The following is a 16563-nucleotide window of genomic DNA, read 5'->3' as shown; positions in this document are numbered from 1 at the left end:
GACAATTTAAAATGTGTCATTTGATAATAATGAATGGAGAAATAAAAAAATATTTATCTATGTATAACATCATCTTCTCAAAGGATAACTGGAGAACCAACCTGGGAAGATTAAAGGAATCTGAAATTGAAGTAATTAATGGCTAGAGTAGATTGCAAGGTGAAATGAGAATGACAAACAGTAAGACAGCGAGAGAAATAGAGGTGGTGGATGCCCCATCCCTGGAAATATTTGAGGCTGGGTTGGACGGGGCTCTGAGCAACCTGATCTGGTTGGAGATGTCCCTGCTCCTTGCAGGGGGCTTGCACTGGATGGCCTTTGAAGGTCTCTTCCAACACTAATCATTCTGTGATTCTATGAAATATGATGCAAAGCCATGGAGAATAAGGCCCTTTCAGTCTCTGGATTCATTCTTCCATTCCTAGAGCTCCTTATACTTGATGGGATGCTCTCCTATTATAAATTCTCCTATTCTAAACATTCTCCTCATAATGATAGCCACGTTTTCTTTTTAAATTTTTAGGCTAAAATGTTTAGAGAATAATCATATCATTCTGATGCTTAGTGATATTTGAAATAGTAGTAGCTCTGTACTATATTTTACAGGCACACGTATGCCCATTCCTCAGAGGAATACCTCATGCAGGTATGACTGGAGTACTGTGTCCAGTTCTGGAGCCCCCAACACAAGAAGGACATGGACCAGTTGGAGAAGGTCCAGAGGAGGGCCACAAAGATGATAAAAGGTCTGGAGAACCTCTCTTATGAGGACAGGCTGAGAGAGTTGGGGCTGTTCAGCCTGGAGAAGAGGAGGCTCTGGGGAGACCTTATAGCGGCCTTCCAGTACCTCAAGGGGGCCTACAAGAAAGATGGGGAAAGGCTGTTTAGTAGGGCCTGTTGCGATAGGACGAGAGGTAATGGTTTTAAAATAGAGGGGGTTAGATTTAGATTAGAAATTAGGAAAAAATTTTTTACGATGCGAGTTATAGAACACTGGAACAGGTTGCCCAGAAAGGTGGTGGAGGCCCCATCCCTGGAAATGTTCAAGGCCAGGCTGGATGAGGCTCTGAGCAACCTGATCTAGTCAGGGATGTCCCTGCTCCTTGCAGGGGGGTTGGACTAGATGACCTTTGAAGGTCCCTTCCAACCCTGACCATTCTATGATTCTATGATTCTATGACTGTTACTGATTGCACCACATCAGATATTTCAGAAGCAGCAGCAGATCCTAATAATTTCTTTTACCTAGTCCTACTTAAAAGCTAAAATCTTAGTCCAAGGGTATGATGGAGTTACTTGAGCATGAAGCTTTTCAGATCATATTCAGAGGATGAAGCCTGAAAAGATACACACAGGAGCCTCAGAAAATCTTCACTACCGGAAATAATGCTGTAAAATATGCCTGTGAAGGCTTCTGGTTCTGTGTCATAAAATTTAGTGACAGTCTTTAACAGCCCATTAACTGGGTGTTTACATGTGTACCTTCTGTATAGATATTTATATTCCAGCTTATATGGTGGAAAAAAAAATGGTTCTTTTTGTTGCTGGCTACTGCTATTTGAGGTATTTGAAGTATTTTTTTGTACTACTATTTTTAAAATAGTCCTCAAATTGTTTACACATAAAATACTGATAAGGCCAAGGATTTTTATTTGCACTGGTCACTGAAAAATGTAAAAAATGTGAATCTAACTATTAAGACTATCCACATTATCTAGTAAGAGATAAAAAAAAAAAATCCTCTCTCATCTTCCCCAATCAGACAGAGAATTGGATGGATGGGTGCTGTATCTGTATTGTACATCCTTGGCCCTTAGTGCTAGCTGTGGCTTTAATAATTTTCATTTTTCTTATTCATTTAAAAAAACTGACACAACAAAATCAACTTTAGTGGAGATTTAATTTTGATATTACTGAACTGTGCAAAAAGCTCCTATGCAAGTAACTTCATTATCCAAGTGGAATATAATTAAAACATAATAAATTCTGCAAGCCTTCTGCCGTATTGGATAGGGCAGGGATGTTTAAGGGGGATCTACCCCTGGACGTCCGATGCCGTTTGTCTAGAGATGGATGCTGAGCTGCAGTAGCTGTATTTGAATTGTTTTACCCCTTTAAGAAGAAAACCTAGTTCTGAAGGAATCATAGCCTGGGTGCTTAGTAGAAAGGTTGGAAGAGCTTTGCTGTTGTCATTTTTTGTTCCTATGCCCAAACACTGTACCAAATAAATCAGAAATTTTTGTCTGTTGCACTCTTAACTTTCTGGATCAAGCCTGTATTCAGCTCAGGTTGCAGACAGAAATGCTTATGATGGGGTTGCTGAGACACATGAGGGTGACTTGTGTTTGGGATGGAGTGATGTTGGCTTTAACCCACTTGGGCATAGCATGTTTCTCACTCATTGCTAATTACTGGGATTAGTGTTTTGAAATATTAGCTTCTTGATTTCATATTTTGATTTCTTTGTACCTTTGTTACTCTGAGCTATCTCAACGACTTCAGTAGGCTTACTTGGGAGGCAAAGGACTGATTTTTGAGGGTAAAAGCTTCACGGACTGAAACAGTTGCAACCACTTCTTGTTTTAGTAACTTGGTGTCGTGGTTTTGTTAGTAAGGGGGGGCTTAAGGTGGTAGCTTCTGTAGGAAACTGCTAGAAGTCGCTCCCCTTTGTTCAGGGGACTTGGCCAGGCCTAGGGCGGACCTGCTGCTGGCCAAGGCCAAGCCGATTGGTAGCAGAATGTCCCGTGATAACGCCTCTGCGATAACGTATTTAAGAAGGGGAAAACAGAAAAAAAAAAGAGAGAAAAGAGAAGATGTGAAGAAGCTGAGCGGGGGCAGAGGTGCAGAGGGGGAGGCGCAGGCCTCATGGGCCTTGCAGGCCTCACCCTCTGGCCTCTCGCCAGGCAGCCGACTGGGCCCGACTCGGTCCAGCCCGGCTGCAAGAAGTGGAGAGGAGATGAGAAGTGAATGAGATGTAAAAAAGATCCTGAGAGACATCTACCAGCCTGTTGTGAGGAACGGCTGCAGACGCCAAGGTCAGTTCAGAAGGAGGGGGAGGAGTAATGCGGCTCCTGGCCAAGATTCCCCTGCAGCCTGTGGTGACGACCATGGTGGAGCAGGTTGTCCCCCTGCAGCCCATGGAGGTCCACGGAGGAGCAGAGATCCACTTGGAGCCCGTGAAGGACCCCGCACCGGGGGAGGTGGATGCCTGAAGGCAGCTGTGGCCCGTGGAGGGCCCACTGGGACAGCTGTTCTGGAGAGACTGAACTCCGTGGAAGAGATCACCCACGCCGGAGCAGTTCCACAAAGGACTGTGGCCCGTGCAAGGGACCCCACGCTGGAGCAGGGGAGGAACGTGAGGAGTTCTTCCCCCGACCATGAAGCAGCGACATAAAACAACATATGATGAACTGACTGCAACCCCCATTCCCTCTTCCCCCCTGTGCCGCTCGGGGGGGGTGAAGGTAGTAGAGATAATGTTAAGCTTGGGAAGAGGGAGGGGTGGATGGAGGTTATCTTGTTCTCTGTCTCATTATCCTGCTGTTTGTAGTAATAAATGAATAGTTTTCCCCAAGTCGAGTCTGTTTTGCCCGTGATGGTAACTTTAAGGATTTCTCCCTGTCCTTATCTCAAACCTTGAGCCGTTTTTCCTTATATTTTCTCTCCCTGTTCTCTTGGAGTGTGGGGGGAGTGAGAGAGAGACTGCGTAGTCTGGTCCGATCGGGGCTGAACTACGACACTTGGGTTTTGTGATTCAAAAGTGTCAGTTGTTTGATATTTATCATGACAGTGACTTCGGTTAACACAGAAATAACTTCTTCTTTGTCATGAGTCTGTCAGTGATGAACAAACATGGCACAATACAAATTAGGAGCACCACATCTCCCATGGTGCAAAGTAGTTACGGGGTAGAGCCGTTCTTGTTTGGTGGAGTGGCACCTTTATGTACTGTTGCATTTTATCTGGTGCTAGTTCCTTTTTGAAATTATATGTTAAAAAGATGTAGACTAATGTTACTTGAGACATAGTTAACACTTGATGTCTTGTGGTCTGTAGTTTTCTGCCTTGTACCCTTCTGTTGGTCCAGCCAACTGCCTCCAGACACTTATTTGTGGATTTGTAAATAATCCCGGGATACCGTGCATGGCTGTAGAGTCCCTTGCACCTTATAAGGACCGTGTTGCAGCATCAGTATTAGTGCAGCGCCTTGCTGACAGATTCCTGCTCTGATGATGGTGAGAGATCACGCGTATTTCTAACTCCTAATTTGCCCGATGAGAGACTGTTGGGGTTGAAAGAAGCTATTGCTCCGTTTCTGCTTTTCTCAGGTTGTTCCCTCTTTGAGGACAATTTCCTAAACAATTTCGCTGCTTTTAATGAGAAGAGCCCCAAGTGTTTATTGTAACCTGCTTTGAACTGTTAGCAGCTCCAGAGGAGGGAGGTCTTCAAACAGAGCTTGTCTTGTGCCAAGAAGAGCGCGCGTGGCGGAGCGGGGCTGAGGTACAGAAGCAGGGCAGCGAGCGAGCAGCGTTAATAAAAACACTGCAAATGAAACGTTAGCGCGGGGTGGTGAAAGAGCTCAATTTTATTTTGTTTTCGCACATTAGGTTTTGCTTAAAGCAGACAAGTACCAGGGAGAGCGTTCTGAAAAGAGGCTTTGTATAGGAGCTGGGGCTCTATCCATCAGATTTGTCATTTCAGGAATGCCGCCAGATGTATTGACTTACCAGCAATTGCATTGGTGCCATCTGGCCCGCTGGAGGCTGTATTAAAGATGGAAAAAACTGAACAGAAAGAAATGAAATTTGTTCATCATGCCGTTACTCTCGCTGCTTATTTAAAGGGGGGGGGGGGGAAATGTAACTTCTTGGCAGCGGGTATGCTGTTTGAAAATAAAATATAAGGTTTTAAGGACTGCAAGTTTCAAAACCAAGCGCTGATGTTTATATGTAGACGTGAAAGCTGGGCCTCACTGTTGTCATTTTGTGTATGACTTTTTTAAATGGAAAAATGCTTTCAAATCCTACTGTTGCGAGTCGTAGAGCAAACACCAACCCAAGACCCCTGCCTGGTTCACTGCAGCGTTTATACGTATTCGATCTCCATTCTCCCCAGTACAGTTTAGCTGTCTGAACTGCTGCCTCCTCTCAGGAACTGGGGTTTGTAGGTGCTGTACTTTCTATTGCTGACCTAGGAATGTCTTCATAACTTTTGGATGATTTCTTTCCAGACTTACAGATATTGCTCTCTAAGCAGAACTGTTATTCCCAGCACATCAGTAGCAATAATACACCCCTTATTTTAATACTGACATGCCTAAATGTACTTATTTTAATGAATAAATGCCAGGTCTCAATTATTTCCTTGCATTTAACATAGCAAGATGTTTTTCTTAATATTAGTAGGATCAGGGCTAGTGTTAACATTTATTGACGGAATAAGAATAAAAGCTTTTTCAGTATAGAAACGTACTATGGGTGAGAAGTGTTCCCCAGCCTTATTGAGGTATAATTTTAAGTATACCTATATTCATATTTATTTCTATAATTAACCTTCCTAAATCAACAGCTGGGGGCTGCTGTCTTTCCAGGAAGTGGTTCCGTTTGTTTCACAGGGTAAAATTATGGGTTTGAACCACCTCCCACTGGAGTTAATGAAAGTTGGACTGGCTCCTGTAAGAGGCCATGAAGCAGTTCCCAGGCATTTTCAGCCTTTGTTGAAGGTCAGTAGAAAGTCTTAATTACTGAAAAGTAAAACAATGTAGGTGCTAAATTAGATTATTATATATACTTCTTCAGTACTCTTTCATAGACATACCAGTTAATGTACTGACACAATAAAAGTTGTTTACAATTACTGACAAAAATGCTGAAACAAAGGACCCAGAGTCCTTTTTAAAAAATATTTTTCAGTTTGCTCTGTTCTTTTTACAACTCTTGTTTTTGCCATTTAAGATAGAAGACTCTTGAGGGCAGGGAAGTGGAACTTTGTAAAATGCTGAACTACTTGTGGGTGAAACTGGTGTTTTAGCACTACTGAACACATGTGTTAAAAGAATACACCAGTTTTAGGATTTCTACAACCATGAAACCTCCATTCTAGCGCTGCCAGGGTCTTCGCTGTGGGTTTTTTTTTTTTTAACAAGATGAGAAATTCTGGCACCAATACTGGAAAAGTCAACAGTGACTAAATACTCTTAAAAGAAGATGTAATGTTCTTACTCATAGCAAGTCATTGAGCTGTGTGAAAAAAAGACCTAATTCAGCCCTCATTAAAAGCCAGGAGAAATACTTTTATCCACTATAGGGAAAGTTGGTTTGTGCATTCTAATGAAACAGTGAGCAGCATCACCAGAGCTGGTACCGCATTAGCTGGTACCGCACTGCGCTAACACGTCCGTAGCCACAGAGAGCCCTCAGCTTGTTCAAGATTGCGCGTAAATGGGATGGCACGGAGAAACATCCCCAGTGCTTGAATCATCTCAAGAGATGATCCAGGAGAAGGATAGCGTGCCGCCTTCTGCATTTGGGAGGGTGCTTGTCATATCTGACAGCCCGTGGTTTTTTTTTTTTGTGGTGATACGGTCCGTCTCCCTACATCAGGACAGAATGGCATGACCTGAACGGATAAAAAGTGCCTTTGGGGTTGCTCTGAGCAGCGGCTCTTTGTGCGTGCCCTGATATGTCTGCCGAAGAACATCGTGAAGTTTTGTTGCCACTCGATTTTTTTTTTTTTTTTCAGTTATTTGCAATATTCTGGAAATTAAGTTAAATAAGGGTGTGTTGTGGTTGTTTTGTTTGTCCGTCGTCCCTGTCCCCCCCCAAACCCCTCCATAAAAAAATGGGTATCTTTGGTAGCAATGTCTGGATTATCCTTTCAGTGCAGTAATTAAAGGACTTAATCTCCATGCCTTTTGTTTTGTAAATTCAGAATGTTGACATTATTATTGTTAGCAGTAATCTTATGATTATAAGCAGGAAGGCGGGAGGGCTCAAGCGTATGACACATGGGACAAAATGCTCTTCTGGCCAGGAACCACACACTGAGCAGAACAGCAAGGGTACAAAATATTCTGGGAAAAGAGAAACACTGCCATTTCTCTGCAGGGAACTTCGGCCCATGCAGAAGTTGCCACCAGATATTGGCAGCCCTGCCAGGAACAGAAACATTTCCAAAACCCTGTGGATAAGTTTTGAGGGGAAGAAGGCAAACCATAGGTTTGAAAGTTTAAAGAAAATATGGAAGAGTGACAGGAGGCGTAGTCAGATTCATATTATAGAAGAGATTGCAAAATTGATTTAGGAATAATAATTTTCCTCCCTACATTTCTCATTCTTACTCAGGTGAGCTAGGATATAGTCCAGCTTGGTTGAAAGTGGAAAGATCTTCAGAACTATGTTATGTTTTCATATTTAATCTATGAGTGCATAAGTATTATGTGCATGAGATGTAGGCATGCATACATAGCACACCAGTATGTATTTTTAAGTGTAGGATTACAGATTTGAAGTTTTAAAGCATACTGAGTAACAGTAGCCACTCACTGGCTCACAGTTAATGTGAATAGTAGAACTATGGAAGTAATAAACAAATGAATAAGCAATATTAAATAAACACCAGTAATTAAATATACTGATGAGAACAATGTAAAATAGGAAATCTTCCACTGTTTTTATTATTCATTAAACATGTACATATGTGTATTATACCCACAGAAATGGAAACAACACGCTGTGTGTTGTTTTTAAGCAATATAGCATCCATTGGATAAAACAAGGATAGGAAAGAGAGGTGGGGGAAGGCAGGAAAACCTTTTTTCCTCGCTGTCTAGAGTGGTTTATTGTTTGATTTCTTTTTACTGCACTTTTAGCACCAGTTACAAGAGTCATATTTGCTGGTGCTTAGAAGGCATAGATACCATCTTATCTGGTGAGTTAGATGAGTTTTTAATATGAGTTTGGAAAAGTTGATTATACACCAGAAAACTGAAGAGAGGACCACATGGAAAAATTCCTTTTAAAAGTTTCTAGAAAACCTGGAGCAGCACAGCATGTCCATATGTAAATATTTAAACCAAATACAGTGTTTTAGTAGCCTTGGACAACTCTGAAGTCAGTGGATGTTTTCTTCATGAATATGAGAACAGTATTTTATCAGTCTGTTTTTTATTAACATGAACAGGCTAGTGTTTGTGACATAGGTAGTGACATAAAGTGTATTTACAATAAATAATGGACTGCCAAAGGGGAGAACTGTGCAAGGGACAACTTTCCTGTGTTCTTTTTGGTGATGCATAATCTACACTTACTCCACAGGTCTTTTATCATCTCTACATGAAAGAAACATGTTTTAGCCAAGTTCATGCAGACTTGATAGCTCTATCTTTGTAGTCTTTTATACAATACTCCCCAACAGGCTGAAAATAGTATGTAGTCAACCACCTTTAAGCCATCGTTGGGTCAAATAAGACCAAAATATAGTGGTTTCCAAAACTTAAAACCCCTATGTAGGTGACGAGGAATAAGAGACAGTACAAGTCTAGGCAAAATAGCTAAAGATAAGCAGCAGTTTTAGTGGCAATTTGAGGGTGATTTAATGCCTCTTTCAAATATGGTGCTCACAGAGACTTGTTGACAGCTTGCACTTTTTCTGCTCTTGTTTGTATTCTGCACTCTCAGAGAGAATCCTGCTGCCCAAGAAGGTATATCCAAGACAGAAACTTTAGCACATTATGTATAAGAAGAGTATATAAAACTCTGCTAGTTTAATTCTGAAACTGCCATAGAGATGGATTTCATGAGGTCAATGAGGAGAAGGTTCTGGTGCCACCATACTCTCTGCAAAAATTACACCGTGACTTCAGGTGCACTGAGACTTTGCTCCTTCTACCTGGAGGAATGAAGCTTCAGTTCTTTGACAATATAGTTTTTTTTATTCCAAATTTCCAATACAAAACATCAACTTTGTGAATTAGGGTTAAAATTAAAAATACACAGACTAATGAGAAATGACTAATAAGATCTGTCACTTCGGTTACCCTGCCAAAAGCAGATCCTGATAATTGAAATGGCTACAGTCCTCTCTCTCCTTGCATAAGTTCAAGTTCCTATGCGATTAAATGGTTTATTATGCTTAGGGGATGCACTGAATTTATTTTATTTTTTTTTTTTTTTAAAGAACTACTTGCTTTTTTCCAATTGACCACTCTAAGTATATTTAACAGTCAGTGAGAGTAGTACTTTGAATTTCAGGAGATTGAGTTACTCTTATTCTTATGTGGTTCTTTGTCCCCACAGCAGCGATAGCTTCAGAATGCCTGTATTAAGCACAAAGCCAATCTTAATTTTGTAATTAAAAGGAACGTAATTTGATGATGGGCGCACACAGACCAATGGGGCACGTGTGTGCACATATAAACATTGGAGTATCGTATGGAAGCTCTTAATGAAACACTTATGATATGAATAATACTCAAGTTACAAATGCTACAGCTTATCAGTTATGTGTGGTAGGTGATAATAACTCTGCAATTCAGTTAAGGTAGGAAAGTGATTTTAGTAAATATAATCCCTGAAAGCAATTTTCAAATTTATCCCTGAGTTTTAACGTACAGTAATCTCCAAAACAGCTGGGTTGTTTTTCAGATCCAACTTCCAGTTTGTGTTGGTGGTTTTTAACCATTAGTGCCACATTGCTTACCACCTTAAATCCTTCCATTTCAGCATGTGATATTTAAGTGTGTTGTAAGTGGCAAGGTTATAATTTTCTGAGCAAGATGTCAGAATGCACCTTACATGGGAAACAGAAACGTGACATGGGAAACAGGGATGTGACAGATGAATTATGGCGTATATTCATATGATGCATAAGACTGGGATATGACAGAGGTCTGTTTGCGGATCTGTATGTAGTGTAGAGGAGATGACTAGGGAAGCATTATTCACTGTATCTTACAATAAGAAAAGTTAAGGGTAACTAAGTAAATTGCTGCCTAGCACGTTTACAACAAATATGACATACACAGGCTATTGTGAAGCCAAAAGCATCCAGGATTTTAAAAACACCCTGTCCCCCCAGACACATCTATTGACATCTACTAAATGTGATGCTTGGTAGCAGTCTCCAGCACAGAAAGAGCATCAACTATTGACTGCTAGAAGGAGACAAGAAACACACCATCTTTGTTTCTTACTTCTTAGCTAACGCTTCTGGTTGCTGTTTCAGATTAAATGATCTTTCCTGGACTGAAAGCCTTTAAGGCTTTTCTTCATGGCAAGAGAACTCCTGAACACACAAATGGGCTGGTCTTGAGTTCACTGCGAAACTTGGCTATTCCTAGTTGACCTTTCCTACTAAAATTTAGAGCTCCCTGGAAGATGGAGAAATTGTATCTTTCCTACCAACCACACTGCAGGTTTCCCCACATCTGCACTTCTACCTTCTCCAAAGGTTGATAGGTAGTGAAGGAGAAGAATCATGCCCCTGCATCACTTTACTTTTCTCTTGCTCCTTTTGTACCATTTGTCTGTGGATAGAGAACAATTGTGTATAGTGGGGAATGCTGCTCCCTTCTCCTTAAGTACCCACAGGGACAATCCAGCCTTTCACTATTGCAATTTCTGTATCAGACATTCAGTAACAGAACAGTATCAATATCATTCTGAAAGACACAGCTTTACGATCCTGACATAAAGGCCTTAGACTATCAAAATTCTTCTTTAACCATGCCAGGAAAATAATTGAAACCATATTTAGCTGTAGGGATGTAGAAACTTAGACGAATTTCGTTGATCTTGTGGTTAGCTAAAGAAAGATGCGGAGAGACGTTTAAACCAAGAGTTTGTACAAGCCGTATATTCACGTTCCTGAAACTTGAGAGAATGCTTTTGACAATAGTACTGACTTTAAAAACTGGATATAAGGTTTTTTAGGGTTGTTCTTGTGTGCCCTTGGCTGCCTCAGTAATATTTTTGGAGAGAGAATTTTGGTCACTGATCAGGATCTGTTCAGGGAAGGCAACTTGGACCTTTTTGAAGTTGATGCACTTCTATCTTGCCTGCAGTCAAATGCTCTTCAGGTAATATTTCAGTTTAGTTGAGGTTTTTTTTTTTTTTTCCAAACAGAATCTCTCTCCAAATGTTGCAGTCAACGCAAACTTTCCATCCAAATCAAAGCGTATAGGCTGTCTCGGTGTTATCACCTGACAACATTATCATTGGGAATATTAAGCTGTCAACAGCAGATCTGGAGGAATCATTTTCCCAATCTGCAGTGAATTATAGAGGATAGGAGTCTATCACACATAAAAGTCTTTCCATTTTTCTAAGTCTGCATCTAATTCTAATAACTTCAAACTGACCTCACGTTGGATTTCCCTCTTGTTTTAAATCATACTCGAAACACCTTCTAATGGCTTAGTTACGAGGTTTGTAACAGTTCAACACGTTTGTGTGTGTATTTATGTTTGTATTATGTGCGTGCCAAGCCCATGTTTGTGGAGAGTAGTGTCTTTTTGCCGAAACACTGCTCTGTTATGTATCTGTTATATATCTTTCAAATTCTTGTTGCATTCCTGATTAATGCGATGCTTGTGCAGCTTTATGCTAACACACACATCATTTGGGACTGCGTGTGGGTCAGTGTCAAGTGGGACAGGATTAGGACGTGGGAGGTTGCTAGCATTAACGCTTAGCTAGTAGGATTAGGATAAAGCTATAATTGAGCAGTTCAACTAACCTGGGATTCATCAAGAGATTTGCAAAAGTACATTACAGTGGTCAATGAAAGGAACTTTTAAACTATTAAGGCAAGGTCACGTTGCAAAGCTCTAATTGCAAAGAGGCAGGGTTAAGCACTTATCTCGTCTTGCATATATAAATGTAAGGTTCTTTGCTGGTTTTGGCATGGCAATCTGTGTTTCTGAATGTTTAGAGATAGTGGGACAACAAGAAATGAAAAAGTGCTTTGTCTAAGGAAGTTAAAAAAATGACAGCGAGACAATAGTACTTAATGAAATCCCATTAGAGACACATGATCTGGTGGAATTTGAAGGGATTCAGAAATTATTAAAAAAAATCTCAAAGGACACTTTAAAAATAATATAAATGAATGAATAACTTCAGAAATTTACTGTTTGCAGAGACAAAACTTTACATATTTCTCTAATCCTGTCAGTTTGTGGGCTGGGGAGCAAAAACATCAAAATACATAAATGGTACATAGGCTTGTGGTGGTCCTCTGTACAGGGACAATAGATGTTAATACATCATTTAAGATGGTCCCTCTAGCCTTGACAGGTCCCCTCAAGACTATAACAGGTAATACTGTTGAAAGGTCCACAATGCTGATAAATTAAAAAAAAACTGCATCCTATTTTCATCTAAATCTGTGTTCTAGCCATCATATAACTGGCACATGCGGGTGCGGAGAGAGCAATTTCATTGTGCAATTTGTCTTGGCTGTGCTCATTTTTTTGGGGGGGAAAAATGGGAATGAAATAATAGCTTTTGATGACATCATAGACATGACTGAGATTAAAACGGCTCCCCTGTGGGGTGTTGGTGGGATTTTTGCTCTATCAGCTTCATGGGCATGTATATTTGTACTGTACTGGCAGCGGGCCAGTTGCTATGATTGTTTTTTTGGGTGTCCAGGGTTATTAAGCCTCTCTGTGTTTTTTCCCCTTTCACTTTTTACTTCTGAACTGCATTTCTGTAACCAATTTGCATGACTTTATGTTAAGCTTCACGTGCCGTGTGTCAGCTGGATTACACATCAGATCTAAAGATTCAAAGCCCTTTCAGTTCATCTTGGTGGTTATGCTATATTTACTACTCGCTCACTGGTGTGCGATCGAGGAATTTAACAAGTTTTCAACTGTTTTCCATGTCTGAAGACATTGACGCACAGGACAGATTTTAAAAAAAGCTGTAAAGACCCAAAAAGGGAACATTTAAGGATAGCTAGCAATGCGATTTATACCCTACTGTATAACAATCCTCTTGTGTTCTGGCTTTTATGTGCATTCAGCAATTGCATTATTCTGTTGATTTATGAGGACAAAAAAGTCCATTCTTTCTGTCTGTGAAATGCATAGCACAGACAAGTCTTGATGTTGCCTCAGAAGAACTAGAGGGATACTGCAATACACAAATCATTAATAAATTATCATTGTAATAATGTCAAGTTGCTACACGCTAGTCTCTGTGAAATCCATAATGGGCTTGAGATTGTAAAAATACGTATTGTTTCTTAAAGCCTTAAAACACTTCTACTGTGGTTTATATTTTAATTTAGCCACATTGCTGTATTTCTAAGGTTCAATAAAAATAATGTAACCACGTGGCTGTATCCCATTCCCAGAGAGTACAACTTTCTAAAGATTCAGCAACATCACCAAATCTAACATCGTACTTTTCATCGGTTCTCTTGATTCCTGCACGGGCCACCCATGAAGTCGCCCAAATGTTGTGCGGACTTTTGTCTGAGGTTTTTCAGAGCTGCTTTTTGTTGGGAGTAGAATAGGTGTATTGAGTATGGTTCCTTTCTCTTGTTTTCATGTTTCTGTAAATTACAGATAACAGAGATAACTGTGAATGACTTAATTCTGCTCTTCCATCCAGCTGAAGTCAGCAGAGAAAGGATGGTCTAAATAGGATCAGAGTCAGGCTCTTAATCACGATAAATTTCCGTATGCTAGTGGCAGTATGTTCAGAATGCTTTGAAGTTCTGGATTGTCAGAGTTCACAACAGTTCATTTCAGCTCCAAATAAAATATTATCTGACTTTGCTGGCTTTCCAGCACCAGTCGATGTAACAGTAGAGCTCTTCTAATTCGTTTTATGAATCCAGTTTTCTTACACTAGTTTCTTTATTGGAATTCATGCTGAGCTTTCTTTAAACACAGCTTTTCACTGAAGAAAAACAAAAGAGTGTTTATATAAGACAATAGGGTAGACATCATTTACTGTATAGGGTTGACTTTGAGTTTATGCAACTAAGACAAAGGGAAATGAACACCCCCATGTGGTATAACCTCTGCAAGAGTGTAGCTTTGTTATTTTAAGGCTTGAAACGCCATACCTTTTAAAGTTTGAGTTATTGAGAATTATACTCTACAACACGTACTTTGTTCTACAGAATGCAAGCACAATATTTTTCCTTATGTCTTTTAATTTAAATACACTCAAAGCAAGACAACTTCCAAATTTTCTGAAGCAGTTTGCAATGCAGCATAAATGTAGTTTATCCCAGTTTTGAGACTTAAAGAACTTTCAGCAGCTGTTCATTTTTTTTTTTTTAAAGATCTAACAATGTCTGTAGTGAGGCTTAAAATAAGCCCAGTTGCTGAATAGAATCCCTTAAACATTCAGTCTTCAATTCTGACGTCTCTGTCTTCTTTCCTTCTCATAGTCTGCTGTGTGAAATTCTGAGTAGAGTAGCCCCTTGGGATTCTTTCCAAGATTATGAACCTGTGTGCAGAAGTGGTGAGGACAAGGAGGAATTTCAGGACCCGTGTACATGGGGGGACCCAATGGATTACGATTTTTCCATTTTTATCTTCCAAATCCTTGCAGCTTTTGGGTTAAGAAATATTGTCCTAAGATAATTGGTTAAAGTATAGGAAATCATAAACTAACCTGTTTATTAATAAGATAAAAAGGAAATCTTCCCTTAATACATTAGTGGTTGCAAAATGTGTATCTGACTGCAAAGAACATATCTATTTTATATTGGAGCTGACAATCCTGCAGCCCCACAGGACTGACCTCTGTATAACATTGCTATGAGGTCAGAGTAAATCAAAAGAAATTAGTAAGCAGTGTCTGCAAGATTAAGAACTTGTTTTCCATATTTTTGTCTGTGACAAGATCTAAGTTAAATAAAGAAAAAAGTAAATGTTAGGAAAATAAATATGAAAAGAGCTAATTTTGGGGAGCAGAGGGATAGTTATAGTTACAAGGCATAATGATGACTTGGTTTTGATGTAGAACAGACTGCCTGTACCTTCCCAAGTCAAGTCCATGTAGTTATTCAAGTGTAATTGTTCTGATAGAAGAAAGGAGGGATGAGGTGGGAAGGAGGCACTTTGTCTTCACTCTTATGAAGAGTTCTGAACCACTTCCCTTCCTTTTGGTCTGAAAGAATCTGGGTCTTCTGTCCTGCAGGTCATTAATTTATTATCTTGAATATCTTTCTGCACAGAGGTCAGGGTACATCTTTCTGGATAGCTCAGGAATGAGCATCCAGGCCTGAGAGTGTGTGTTTGGCCTAGTCTGAGTTCGGTAGCAACTACATAAATCATAGTTGAATTAGCAATCATGTATCTACCTACATAAATAACAGATTTTTCCGGTATGAAAATTCTTAGAATCTTAATAGACTAAGTGAAAAGCTGGAGAGGTGATCTAGTCCCAAAGCAGTCAGCTACTGCAAACCACTTTTGCCTAGTTGTTGTGTTTTTGTTGGTTTTTTTTTTTTCTTATGGAAAAAAAAAAAGACACTGGGGAAAAGGGATATTTAATATTCTCTCCTGCTTCGCCTGGAGTCAGACTTCACACCCCATGCTCTATTCCTCGTGCATGGATATGACAGCCCCTGTTTGTGCTTCCCAGTAGGTTGTGATGGATCTCGCCTATCCTTTGAGACAAGCATAGGTGAGAAAAGTGGAAAGGCATTGGCTGACTAGGAACAGTCAAATAATGTAGCCTCCAGCCATCCTCCTAACAGATTACTGCTTGAAACATTATTTTGGTTGATAGGGGATAGCTCATCTGGTTTAACTAGCAAGTACTGCCCTTCCCCACGGGCAAGAGGTGTCTGTGTATGAACGACAGTGAAGTAATAACCCAGGTAAACTATGCAATGAAGACATGCTTTATTGAGCTTTTTCACAACTTACAATTTAAATCTAAAGAAGAAATGTGTTTAGGGAAGGTTTTATAATAAAGGATGCACAGTGTCTATCACTGCTTCAACTGTTAATAGGTACAAAAATATATGAATTAAAATGTACGTAGAGAATGTGCATTTTTCCTTTAATAATGTTGAGTTTTCTCAGAAAATGGGCAGATTCTGCAAATCCATTTCAAAAATCAGCTTCAACTGGACTATTTATTACTTAGAATTTGCAGACTCAAATCTTAGATATATAGAAGTCATGCCTGCTTTCTACGGAACGAAAGAGTAATCCCTCAATTGTTCTTCTCACAAGGGCTGAACGCTCAAACTTTGCCTGCGTCAGCTGCCTCCTAACCAGCTACGGCAAGTTTATTTTTAGCAAGCGAGAGACTGAAAGTTTCATTCTGAGAACTTCAAACAAAGTATAAATCAAGACAGTTTAGTGATAAAAAAAAGCTTGGCTGGGGACTTCTATTGGCTTTTCCATATGAAATACAACATGGAGGTTTTTTTTTTTTATGGGCACAAATGCTATTTTTCACTGGCTGTCAGAAATGGCCTGTTTCAGCTTCTTGTACAATTGACCATTGTGATAAGTCAGTGAGTTTGTCCTTTTTATCCATTAGACTGAATAAACATTGGGATTTTGTTCATCTTTTAAAT

Source organism: Chlamydotis macqueenii, chromosome 7 (assembly GCF_036417535.1).
Source record: "Chlamydotis macqueenii isolate bChlMac1 chromosome 7, bChlMac1.mat, whole genome shotgun sequence".
NCBI classification, from domain to species: Eukaryota; Metazoa; Chordata; class Aves; order Otidiformes; family Otididae; genus Chlamydotis; species Chlamydotis macqueenii.
This window is presented reverse-complemented; position numbering follows the sequence as displayed.